Consider the following 10,418-nt stretch of genomic DNA (forward strand, 5'->3'; position numbering starts at 1 on the left):
CGCATGTGCGGGCTTATGATTGATGTGGGCAACGGGGCCCCAAGTAGCCAAGAGCCCCTGGGAGGTACTGTGGATATATCTTTGAGCTACCCTGCATGTTTAATGGTTGATTTAAGTGAGATAAAATGTAGTGTGTTCACGAAGGACAGTTCTTCTGGTCAATCCCAGTGGATGACATTTGTTAAAAATGTGTTTTTCTAAACACCCTCCCCTCCCAACCCCCCACCACAATACCATATGTAGGGGAATGCCATCCAGTTGGGGTCATGTAGATCTGACAAGTCCTGTGAAGTAGGGACTAGGGCTTCTCTCCTATCTCTAGAATAAGGCAGTTATCCCTCCATGGGGGATATGAGAGGGCAGAGAGGGCAAAAGGGAGGGAAGGAGGGAGGGAGGACTGGGGGGAGGGAGGGAGGGAGAGGGAACTGGGATCGACATGTAAAATAATAAATTAAAAAAAAAAAAAACGATTTGACTCCAAAATTTAAGTTGAAGAACAAGTTACTTGGGAAAAGGATTTCTATTTTTGTTTCCACAGAAAATGAAAAGATGTGGATTCCTTCCAGACTAATGTGGTTTGATCACGCCAGACCGCCTGAAACAGAGTACAAGCTGATCCTACATTCCAAACAGCTGGACAAAACAGCCCTACAGACTACAGCCAGGATATCTGAATCTTCTTCGAATCCCCCAAGACAGCGCCCCTTATCAGCAGGAAGTAGTTTGGAAAGAACGACGCCCAAATTCCCAAATATTCTGTATAAATGTTTGTTTTCATTTAATTGGACTTTGTTATATAAAATTAAATAAAAAAATATATAAAAAATGTGTTTTTTACGTGGCCTTGGGGATTGACAAAGTTCAGTCTCTACATGAATGGATGGTGGTGGAGATTGATGAACATTCCTGTCTTTCATCACCTCTTTGGTCCTCTTGGTGCCTGAGGTGAGGCTTTCTGCTCTACATCAAGTCACCCCATTGGCATGACTGCAACCGTTGTCAAAGGTACATATTGCAAATAAGAAACCTGCCACTTAGCAACACAAAAAGATCAAATTTTTAATAATGTCATAAAAAGAAGCAAGAATAGCAAAGGGACAGGCCTGGAAAATGAGGCCCGACACAGCTACAGATGACTTCCTGGGGGGTGCTGACCCAAACATGATTACATCTTCATCGCTCTGCATCCGTGTGCACATCACCAGGAAGTCTGACCTTGGTGAAGGCAGAGTGCTGTAGTGATCTAGGATAGGAAGGGCTGGCAGGTGACAGCAGAACCCCCAGCAGCTGGAGGAACACGCTCCTTCTTCTAAAGAGCTAGAAGACTACAGGTGATGCAAGAAGGGGTAGAAATACGTAAGAGCTGAAGACGGAGAAGGGGTGTAGAATTCTGTTCATGGGTGCCAGTGTGATTTCACAGTGGCTGAGGCTGCACAAAATTGGGCCTCTCATCGCTCAGTTATACTAATGGCTCACAGGGCCCTACCCTCTCCCTGCTGAATGATTGGCCACTGATGGATTTTGGGAGAGGGACAGTCATTGTCTTCAGTTGATGATGAGCCTGTCAGACTTCACAGGATAGTTTCAAACCCAAGGTCATACACATGTCCTTGTTAATGCGCATGGGTCACAAAACCAAGCAAAAAGTCATGGATGGGGGAAAGAAGAGGTAAAAAAGGGAGGAATTTGGGTTATGTAGAGGGTGACCCACACCATCTACTTCATTCCTTGACAGCACAACCATGGCCATTGCCAGGATCTCCTGCCCCTCCTACGTCCTGACTTGCTCAGGTCCTTGCCCTCCGGTCACATCAAGTCGGTGTTGTAAACACTCTTTTTGGACCTTGGAGTACAACAAACTGTGTGCACATTTTTTATTTTGTGTGTGGTGTATGTATGTTTCTGAGTGTGCAGGTGCATGTGCTCATATATGCATGTGAGTGTACATGTATGCAAAGATCATCAGATTCCTAGGGGCTGGAGTTACAGGTGGTTGTGAGCCTATTGATGTGGGCACTGGGAACCAAACTTGGGTCCTCTGGAAGTTTCAGAACTTTTACAGATTCAGAATTAAGAACTCCTAGGTTCTTAACCACTGAACCATCTCTCCATTTATGTTATATTGTAATTGGCAACAGTCTTTTTCATTCTCCATGTGTTCATGTGTGTGTAGTTACATGCATAAGTGTGTGTGTGCATGTATGTACATACATCTGCATGTGAGACTCAGATAACAATTTCACTTGTTCCTCACGACATTCTCCACCTTGATTTTTGAGAGAGGGTCTCTCCCTCCCATGGAACTTGCTATTTGGCTAGGCTGGCTGGCCAGGAAGCCCTAAGATCCTTCTGTTTCTGCTTTCCCGGTTCAGAGCTTACAAGTGCATGCCACCACAACACCAGTCATCTTTGCGTGGGCTCTGGGCATGCACTTTACCAATGGTTCCATTTCCCAGTCTTGGATTTCCTACGCTTATTCTATTTAATGCCCCTCTGGCTGCAAGTTGTTCCTGAAGTTCTGATGATACAATCTCAGGCACCTGCCATCCTATCTGAACCTGCTCTCCTGCCATTCAACAAATGTTCCAAGCTCTAATGCCCAGGTGACCAGGGAGAGGAGATGAACCCCAGGGATGTCTCAAGTCAGAGCCCGAAAACCTTACCCTCCTCTATAGGGCGCCCCTTCCTCTGGTATCTACCTGAGAGTCAGAGGCGAGCCGTCTACCCAGTGCCACGTAGATTCCTTATTCAGGTCAATGAGTCCCATCCAAGTGTTGCCTCTCTTTTTAGTGGACTATTGTAGAAAGTTCTAGAAAGGCAGAAGAGGAAGAGTCAGAAAGGAGCTCTGTCTCCCTCTTCTTTCTAACAAGTGTTTCCGAAAACTCCTGGTGGGAAGTTCTGCCTGTAATCCAATGTTCAGCTCTATACCATGAGTTCCCAATGTCTCCACACCTGTGTGTTATGGGAAGCTTTTTCTCACTCACACACGGGATATGCATACCAAGCGATATCTACACTCATCCGTGTGGAGGTTATGCACACATCCACACAGATTTACTCTTGGCCCGGTTTAATTGTCTGTACCAGATCGAAAGGTTCATGATTACCGAATGTGTTAGTGACCTCTGCTCAGTTCTGAATCAAGCTGTGTCTCGCTGGTGCTTCAAATCAGCAAGGCTGGTGATATTTGCAACCAGGGGAACCAACAAAAGGCACACCCCAGGATTTCTCTTTTTTAACCCAACAGAGGAAGTTGTTAGTACTAGCCACAAATTTTAGGAGATTCCCCCAAAGCATCAATCACGTTGAAAACTACAGTCCTGAGGTTGAGGAGCTGGCTCAGTCAGTTAAGTGTGTCACACAAACTTGAGGACCTGAGGTGGACCCCAAGCAAGCACGTGAAAGCCAACTGTGATTGTGCACACCTGTCAATCCCAGCACTGGGGAGGCAGGGATGGGAGAATCCCCAGGACTTGTTGGCTAGCCAGCTCAGCCTAAACAACGAAAGCACCTGGGGGATGGCACTCAAGACAGACCTCTGGCCACATGCACATGAATGCGTGGATGTGTATCCATCAGAGGACACCTTTTGGTGTGGCGTGAAGTCTGGAGGAATGTACAGACCAGGCTTTATTTGTATGAGCAAGATGTCACCACGGATCCTCATCTCCTGTCTTGTTTGAGACAGGGTCCCTTGTTTACCACTGCGTATGGCAGGAGAGCTGTCCACCAGCTTCCGTGGAACATCTTCTCCCTCCTCTCCATTTTCCTGCAGGAACACTGGGACTACAGATGTGTGTTCTCAAGCTGGACTTTGTGTGGGTTTGAGGGGTCCAAGCCCAGGCGCTCAGGCTTGCCTGGCAAGTGCTTTACCCACAGAGCCTTCTCTGCAGTCTGGGAGTGTCTTTTGGCAACTGCTCTGGCCCCATTCATAACATTTTTATCCCCTCTCCAGGCAAGCAGACTCTATTCTAGATCATTGTACACTCCCTCCCCTCAGCCAGTGGTTAGTCGCACCCCCGGATGAGGACTGGGCCCCACCAGGCATACCTGCTCTTCGTCACTCTTGATAACCACAAGCTGAGCCCCCACCTTCTGGCAGGCGGTGGCAGAGTCATTCCAGGTCTTCTGGATCACAGAGAAAAAATAGCAGCTTCCTTGGAAGGGCATCCATTCCCAAGGACAGGGGAGGCACAGGCGGTCTGTTGGGGGAGGCAGGTCATGTTTCTGTGACTTCAACCTACAAGCCCTCCAGAATCAGGTTCCTCCCTCGACACAGCATTGTGCAGAGTAATTTCCTACCCCACGTATTGAGTCCCTTCTATACCAGAACAACCCAGGAGTCCTAGCCTGTAGTTTTCTAGATTGAGAGAGGTTGAGGCTTAGAGCACAGAACTGAGGCCAGTAGACAGGTTTAACTGAGTACCTACCACGTGTACATTTCTGTGAACACTGAATGCCAGCTGTGTACACAAGCTCTGTGACACTGAGTGTCTAATGTGTGCACACCCTGAGAGCCTACTGTGTACGAACTCTTGTGGACATCAAGAGTCTAATCTGTCCAGGCCCCTGTGAATCCTGAGTGCCTATTTTGTGCACAGATTCTAGTCAACATCAATGAGATCCCTTTCTTAGTATTACCGTGCATGCCCATTCCACAGGTGAGGAACCGGAGGCTCAGTGAAGAGCAGTTATTTAAGCAAAGTGACTGTATGGAAACCTTTTCAGGCAGCGAGATCCCGCATTTCCAGTCACTCACCTACCCCAGCCTTCAACTGGATCAGTTCCTGGTAGACCTTCTCCTGACTGGACTGCTCCTGACCCTGAGAACTAGGGATGCTGAAGACTGGGCCAAGAGAAAGGGTCACTGCAATTATTAAATGCTTACTGTGTTTCTTGGCCTTTACTGGGCTCAGGGGACCAAAACATCCTTTTTCCTCTCCCTGCTTTCCTCCCTTCCTCCCTCTGTCCCTCCCTCTGTCCCTCCCTCTGTCCCTCCCTCCATCCCTCCCTCCCTCCTTCCTTTCCTAGACAGAGTCTCATGTAGTTCAGGCTGCATCAAAATTTTCATGTATCTGAGGTTGGCCTTGAGCTCCTGATTCTCCTGCCTCTGCCTCGTGCATACTGGGGTTCTAGGAATGCATTGTCACACCCAGCTTTGAGCCTGCTAGGCAAGCATTCTACTGCTCCAGTGATGTCTCCAGTCTGGGGACCATCATTTCCAAGGTCCAAGGTCTTATCTAGTCTTGTCTGATGATGAAGAGACCTAACACCCAAGGGAGACTGGGTTTCTAAGGCAGGCGCAGTCGGTGTCTTCCCAGCAGAACTCCTACTCAAAAGTCCCAGTCAGTTGCTCCTCCCTCCGGGGTCCCTTTGGTTGAAGAGTCAGACTTGGGGTCCCCAAACTTCAGTCCTGCCTGACCTTTGGCAAGGATGACCACCAGCAGCACAGAGAAAACAGTGAGGAAGAGAATTTGCAGTGCCAAGGGGACATGACTGAGGCCCAGGTGCCCTGTGGGACGGAAGGATGGAATTTTAGACCCTTGGTGTCCTGACTCAACGAGGCTTCAGACAGGCAATGCCTCAGCCTCATCCCCAAGGTACAGGATTCCAAATCCCAGCCTCTACAGTTCCTGGGAGTCCAGGGCCCAGATGCAGGATCTGAGCTTCCAACTCTCTGGACCTCTGGCCAGAATGCCAACTTCCACTGCCCCAGGAACCCGCGTTTTTTCCAGGACCTGTCCACTCCACTGTCCTCATCTTCTTTTACCTGCGAAGCTACTGAGTGCAGAATTTGGTTGGAAGCCAAAGCCTTTGGTGGAGTATCTGGTGTGGCTGGATATCAGCTGTTCCTCGTCTGAGTGGACAGAACATTGGTCACATACAGGGCAGGCTGAGATGTGCACCGTCCCCAAGCTCCCAGAGCACCAGCCCCATCTCACCCAGAGGGCCAAGCTGCTTCCTTCCCATTTCCTTGGAGTTGCTCATGTTTTATAGCCACTTCTCAGTGGCAGAAGCTGGTGGGGACAGCAGCTTTTATTCACCACCTCCCCGAATGTAGTCTTACTTAGAAAGAGAAATTGGGAAGTGGATACTGGCACCGGAAGAGTCAGAGGGAGGGGGGCGAGCATCTGACGCACCAGCCAGAAGATGCATGTTCCAGGAATTTCAGAGAGGGGTGTCAGGGTCTGAGCTTCACAGCAGAAAGAGCCGATCCATTCCCAGGATGGTCAATTCAGAGTCTTCCATAAAAACCAGTAACTTGTAAAATGGAGGGACATCATTGTGTATTTTTCACTTATGATGGGATGTGGGCTAGCGGATGTGGGCTAGCAACACCATATCTTCCCCAAAACATCACCCCACGGATGTCACGCATTTCAGTCTTGGTTTACTGATGGCTTTACTCATGTGACTTGTTTTTGTTTTTTCTCCAATTTTGGAGACAGGGTTATGTCGTTCAGACTGGCCTTGAACCCCACATATCCACATATGCCAGGGGTTGAACTGCCTCATCCCTTCATCTCCACCCCCATTTTGATTGATTCCTGGGAACTCATTAAATTCTATGGATTTCATTATATTTTACTTAATGCCTTTTAAAATGCTTTGACTATTTCTTTTCATTTTAAAGCTCTTTATTTTTTTAATGTATGGTATTCTGCCTGCATGTGTGCCTTCAGACCAGACGAGGGCGCCAGATCTCATTACAGACGGCTGTGAGCCACCATGTGCTTGCTGGGGATTGAACTCAGGACCTTTGGAAGAGCAGCTAGTGTTCTTAACCACTGAACCATCTCTCCACCCCCGCCCCTTTGACCATGTCTTAATGTACAGATACATTGTGATTGTGTTCGCCTCTGCCATGTCCTTTTCTTATACCCCTCCCATGCTGTTGACCTCTCCTTCTTCCCAGCCAGTCTCCCTCCTACTTAATGTCTTCTGTTTTGTTTTGTGTGGCTTTGAAGGCTGTCCTGGCACTCACTCTGTGCACCAGGCTGGCCTCGAACTGAACTCACAGAGATCCGCCTGTCTCTGCCTCCTGAGTGCTGGGATTAAAGGCTTGCACCACTACAGCCCGGTTCTTTTATGTCTTCTTTTTTGGTGTGCAAGTATTAACGTAGGCGATACAGCTGCTGTGAGTTCATCATTGCAACAGCTGGGTCAAATCCAGAAGACAGAGTCACAGCACCCCTCCCCCACCCCTCCAGCTCCTCCCGCTCCATTCTCTGATTTATGGTCCTAGAATCTTCTATTTGTGCATGTTCTTGAATTCTACTCAGACCTCCGCTGGCAAGTGTTAAGGGGTTTAAGCAGCTTTACGGGTTGGATGCTTAGTTGGGTGGGCTCTTGTCCTGAGGGCACCTTCTCGTGTTCTAATTCAGGTCAGGCCTCATCTTAATCTGTTTAACAGTTGTAATCTCTCCCAGAACAAGCCTTGGCCATAACATCAAGCTTGCTAGTGTCCCCTTCCAAGTAGGATGGCCCACTGTACCCCACTGAACTCCACTGTACCCCACTATATTCCATTGTACCCCACTGAACCTCACTGTACCCCACTGTACCCACTGTACTCCACATTGTCTTCTGCATCCCTCCAAAAGCCAGCACAGTCAGGTCTGTCACAGCAGGACCACACTCCTGGTACCAACTTCTCTGTTAGTTACTCTTCTGTTGCTGTGATAAAAACACCATGACCAAGGTGACTTACAGAAGGAGGAGTTTATTTGGACTTACAGTTCCAGAGGGTTAGAGTTCATAATGGTGGAGTGAAGGTGTGGCCGCAGGAGCAGGAAACTGAGGGCTCACATCCTGTACCCAGGCAAGAAACAAAGACAGACAATTAAAATTAACACAGGTCTCTTAAGTTTCAGGGCCTTCTTCTGGTGTTATTCTTCCTTCAGCAAGGCTACACCTCCTAAACCTACCCAAACAGCATCACCAATTAGGAACCAAGTATTCAAATATCATGAGTCTACGTGGAACATTCTTATACAAACCACTACACAGAGATGGTTGGTTTCTGTCAACTTGACATGTACTAGATTCATCTAAGAAGGGCCTCCACTGAAGAATTGCCTTCATCAGATTGGTCCGTGGCATGTCTGTCTGGAAGTTTCTTGAATAAGGATTCATATGGGAGGGCCCAGGCAACTGTGGGCTGTACCATCCCTGAGCAGTTGGGCCTGGGGTATGAGAGACCAAGGTGAGCAAGCCATGGACAGTAGACCAGTAAGCAGTATTCTTCCATGGTCTGTTCCTTTTTTTCCAGGTTCCTCTTTGAGTTCCTGCCTTGTCTTCCCTCAATGATTAGCTATAACCTGTAAGCCAAATAAATCCTTTCCTCTCCAAGTTGTTTTTTGGTCATGGTGTTTACTACAGCAACAGAAAATACCCAATACAAGACCCATTCTTGTTACTTCCTCTGATTTAGGGTAAATCAATAAGGTGACCTGTCCTTGAGGAGGCAGAGTTAGGTGACTTTACAGAGGTGAGGTCATCATGCCCTGTGCACATCATGATCAAATACATTTAAAAATGTTTTTAATTATTCTTTGGAAATTTCATGGATGTACACAATGTCACAACGTATTTTGATCATGTCTACTTCTTCACTCCCTTGTCTCTGACTCATCCCAGATACTCTGATCATGCTCCTCTACAAACTTCATGTACTTGTTTTTATTTTTATTTTTCCTTTTTGTAGCCCATGGAATCCAGTTTGCACTGCCAATATGTGAAATGTTTGGGATCATACACTGGAGCATGAACAACCTCTACCAAGGGGCATAATCACAAGGAAAAATGCTCTCCCCACCCCACAACAAGCATCTGCCAATAGTTCCTCAGACTGGGGTGGGACCTTGAGAACATCTCTCTGTTACTTACTCTAATGCTTACTGGTTTGATCTTCCTCAGGCAACCACACTGCTGTGTGTTCATGAGTGCTTTGTCATGTCTGGAAGACACTATTTTGCAGCAGCCCCTTTCAATCTCTAGCTTATAATATTTCTGCCACCTTTTCTATGTTGTTCCAAGAACCCTTGAAGGCTGTGGTCTGATAGTTATGGACCATTTATGGCTGATCACTTCACCATGTGGTGTGGTATTTGTGGACCATTTGTGGCTGAGCACGTCTCCATCACTTATTCAGTACATTCTGACCAGTTATGAATGTCTGTATTAACCCCCAGCCCTTTCAAAAAGAAGCTTCTCTGATGAGGGTAAAGCTGCTCCGATCTGTGGGTATAAAGGGAAGTATTTAGAAGACAGTTTGATACTGTTTTATAACCAAAGTACAAAATAAAATAACAAAGAATAGAAGCAGTTTTCCCTTAGGATCTTAGACCTCACATCTGGTGGCACTGTCCAGGTTTGCAGCATTAGATGATAGTTCCATTCTGTGGAGTGGGCCTTAAATACGATCAGAAAGATTGGTTACCGCCATCATATTCATGTCACTATTGCACCGATGACCATATTTGTTTATATGACAAATGTGTGAAAAATTTCCATGATCAGAAAATCTATTGCTGTGCTGTATTAATGTAATGTAGAAAATCCAGATATTGGTGATGCATGATTGTAACCACAGGCATTAGGAGGAGGGTCATACATTTAGTTTATGAGTTCCAGGCAAGACCGACCATCTTATCATATAAAATACATTCAGCCCAGCTTTAAAAGTTACCAAAGTTTTTAATACTTCCAATGGTTCAAAAACCTCTTCACAGTGAGCTTCAATAAGAAAGAAAGAAACCCAAGATACATGCATTTTATGAGTAAACATTTTCATTCTGAACTGGAAGAATCAAGCAAAATAAGAAGCAATCAGACCAAGGCAAGACCAAAATCGAGCAGGGGAAACTCCAAATCCTGTGGTCCATGAGCAGTATCTGAAGCCTGTGATGAAACTGGCTGGGCTCCAAAATGCTTAGGCAGCCTTATCCCTCCAGACCCACTGCTGCAGCAGATAGATTCTTTCTTAGACTGGCTCCACTCCATCCCTTCCATTTCCTTGGCAGATGTCCAATAGCCCTCACATGTCCAGTATCTTGGGATCTCCATAGCAACTTAGGCTCCACCATCACAACCTCACACAATGGTATCTCAGGGCTTCTTGGCAGAGACTCTGATCCTGCCACTCAGTGCTGGCCTTCCTCAGGTGTTCTCCATGACACCCCGCTCCAAGTCTCTTGTCTTTCTTGTTTCCAAAACCAGCCCTGTGTGAATGATGCTCACAATATTTTCCAGTTCAAGATAGCCCAGGTTGCTTGACCAGTGCTGTATCAGCTTGTGTGTGTTGATTGGGAGGAAACAAACACATTTCTGTTGCCTCGTTCAGGATGCCAGATTTCTTTTTAATGTGTTAATTTCTTTACTAGTTAAAGCTGTTTTGTTGTCTGCACTCTCCATGT

The 10,418-nt window shown here is 46.8% G+C and overlaps 1 pseudogene; it reads right to left on the reverse strand.

Annotated features, from left to right (window-relative positions):
• Positions 1-1,173: 1,173 nt before the first annotated feature.
• On the reverse strand, positions 1,174-6,156 carry LOC127237079 (CD209 antigen-like protein A; annotated as a pseudogene).
• Between the last annotated feature and the right edge of the window lie 4,262 nt (positions 6,157-10,418).

This window comes from Phodopus roborovskii, unplaced genomic scaffold, assembly GCF_943737965.1.
Source record: "Phodopus roborovskii unplaced genomic scaffold, PHOROB, whole genome shotgun sequence".
Lineage (NCBI taxonomy): Eukaryota > Metazoa > Chordata > Mammalia > Rodentia > Cricetidae > Phodopus > Phodopus roborovskii.